Genomic DNA, 3,345 nt, shown 5'->3' with positions numbered 1-3,345 from the left:
CCACCGCGTGTCCCACTCCAGTTACCACAACAATGATTAAGGGGAGTGGTCTCCCTGTGGAAACAACATCAAGTTCTAGGGTTCTCCACTAGTCCTTATTGCATTGACTAGGGACGAAGGAAGTTAGGCCCTGTCACTACCTACCTCAACCAGCCTGCTCACCAACACAAATCACCTCAAGTTCATAAGCGATTAATGTTGTGTGGGGTCCCTTCACAACACCATGACACAATTAACGAAATACATATAGAGTCAGACCACTTATTCAATAACTAAGTACTAATTACGCAAGGGTTCATCCAAATTCTCACGGACTAATACAACTACTCAATATTGGGAGAGAGAGAGAGAGGGAGAGAGAGAGAGAGAAAGTTACAAGCCGACATGGAACAGGTGGAGGAGAGGAGCATGTCGGCGGCGATGGTGATGGTGGCAGCGCCGACGGTTTATATAATGATGGTTCGGTTTAAGCTTGGGGAGGCTGATGAGTGTAATTTTTATGCTCATCACATCGTTGTTTAAACCTCCATGTCTTCGAAAATCCGATAAAATCACTCCAATATTGCCACTAATGACTAATGAATGCGAGAGATCACAAAATCCTCTCTTTATTTTGTTTCCACACAAAAAGAGGCCATACGATAAAATCATCAATTAGAAGGAAAGAAGCAAAAGAAAAAAGAAAATAAATTTTAGGCGCAACAAGTGAAATATAAAAGAAGACAACATGTGGTACAAGCGCACCCGCTCATACCAGCGCTTGTAACAGGTGTCAGCGGCTCCGTGGCATCCAACTCAACCACTTTTGGAAAGGAGTCAATGCAAATTCGTACAAGATCATCGTCGAAAACCTCCATCACCGCAACAAAAATCCGTTGTCCAACCCTAGCCACCGCCATTTCCCATCTCATCTTAGTAGCCACTAGCCACCATCCTCGCAGCAAACGACCTCCAAGTTAGCCATACTTGTAATCACGTATCGCATCCGGCAAACATTGTAAGACATAATATATATCAATAAAGCATTCATCTCTATTTCTTCTCAAATGATTTCTTCTTATGATTCGTTTGCCATGTGTGAGTAACTCGATAAGGCAATGAGTTGGGCCATAGCCTTGCAACTTGATGTATTTGTATAAGTGATCGATGCAATAACTTTGAATTAATGTCATGTATGTGTTAGAATTGCATCGTAGTTGTCCCTGCATGTATCCAAGATCTCAGGGTTTGATCAAGGAGGTGGTTAGGAGCAGGGACGACGTGGAACACTATTCTGAACACGATAGCTTAAAGGCAATCCCTGGGATACATGAGGTGTAGTCATTAAACACTCAAGGCTTTTTTCCTAATTTATTCTTAATAACCATGGTAACCCCGCGCAATGGTAAGGGCTTGCGATTGGACACCTGACTCTTGATGCAGGCCGTGAACCGGTCAATATGTAATTTGGAGACACCCCCAGTTCATCTTGTTGCAAGGACATCTTAACGGGTGTCTTTAGGAGCATAGATTAAGATCATGACAATACCGATAACAAATACAAGGTTGTAAGAACCAAGTCCTCATACCCATACCTGTTCTAATTATAAGTGTTTACACCCTAAGATTGTAAAAACTGAAATTTAATTCTCTCGCAAAGACTTGGTAGAGGCTCTGTCATAGTAGGCATCCTATTTTTTGGGTTGATAAACTCAGGATCACTCCTTGGGGAAAGGGCAAGAATACCTTTGTTATCCAACTGGATTTCATAGGGCATGTATGCTCGGTGTCTTCTTCCCCTCCCCGTCGTGATTTCTTGGGTGGGACCTCTAAGTGCCACACGCCAGCAAGCTGCTTGCTTCAATGCAACGGAGGATATGTTCTCCACCAAGAAGCACATGGAGTCCACGGGCCTCATCGCTTTTTAGTTTCGTGTGTTCCATTATCTGCTAGTACTATTTTCCATTTTCATGGAAAATCCTTGTTTAATGTGTCCACATTTGTGAAGGCAAAATCTTAAGAAAATGTTCTCTAGTTCATGGCAATTTTAGATTTTTTTTGTACTGATCAGTTGGCAAGTTTAGAAGTTGTTCTTATAATAGATTTTTGAAGTTTTTGCCATGGCAACACATGCCATGTTTCCTTCAGATGAGAGAGAAACATAACCAATTTTTTGTCATCATTTCTGATGTATGTATAGATGCCATGGCAAAGAAACATAGTAAAATTTGCCAAGTATGTATAGGTGCCATGGCAATAGTTTTGTTCTCAGAAAAATGTCTACATATTTTTGTGTGCAATTGATGTGAGCAACATCTATGCTTTGAGGGGAATTTTTACTTCCGTGGCAAATTTTAAGCCATGTCAAATTTTATTACCATGACCCTTTCTGATGCGGAGCATCCTATGGACATCACCATGTTCACCTTCATTGCACCTCAAGCCCCAAGTGGACCTATAGAACCTAAGGTGAACCTGCTCCTCTTCAAGAATGACATGAATATACATTGGACTTGCTTGCTACCTCACCAAAATGCTCTATGTGTCCTTAGGTACAAAGACCACCACTCTCAAGCAGCTAAGGAACATCATGAAGGAGGAGGAGAAGCACCCCAAGGCCGCACGGAGGAAGAAGGAACCTAACAGGAGCTTGACAAGAAGTCCCATGCGACCCCGTGTGCACGGGCCCCCGAGACCCCGTGCCCACGGGCTACAGAGGAAGCTGGCGCTGGAGCACCCCGTGCGCACGGGCTTGTACCGTGCCCAGGGACCCCCGTCACTACAAGAAATATGTCAACTTGTGACCCTTGCTATTGGTCACTGAAAGGTCATTGCTTTTCATTTGCGACCTTTCTGTGACCAAAAGCAGAAGGTCAAAATCTGGCGGTCGTAAACTGAAATTAGTGACCTTCTTTGTGATATGTAAAAGGTCGTTGGTTCCACGGCCAAATTTTTGGTCACTAGCAACCTCCCCAGGCCATGTAGGCATCTAGCATGGCAAGCTGATGAGGCACAAGATTCAGCCCGGTCCAATTCGGTTTTCTACATGGGCCTAGCCCAACAATTCGGCCTTTTTACTGTATATTTTCTCTATTAATTTTCTCTAGCTACATGGGCCTGGCCCAACAATTTGGCCTTTTTATTTTCTAGGCATGGCCTTTTGCGGTCCATTTCATTTTATTTTCGAGGATTTTTTGTGGTCCAGTTTTTAGATGGGTCCCAATTGTCAGATTTTTCCTGGCAGTAGATCCACATCGCTTTTTAAGCAGTATATATCAAACAGAAAGAAGAAAAGAATATGAAAATCTTCAAATAACAACTAAATAGGTTTATTACAATATATTCTGTACAGAACAGAACATGTGA

This window comes from Triticum aestivum, chromosome 4B (genome assembly GCF_018294505.1).
Source record: "Triticum aestivum cultivar Chinese Spring chromosome 4B, IWGSC CS RefSeq v2.1, whole genome shotgun sequence".
Taxonomy (NCBI): Eukaryota; Viridiplantae; Streptophyta; class Magnoliopsida; order Poales; family Poaceae; genus Triticum; species Triticum aestivum.
Note: the sequence above shows the minus strand (reverse complement) of the source record.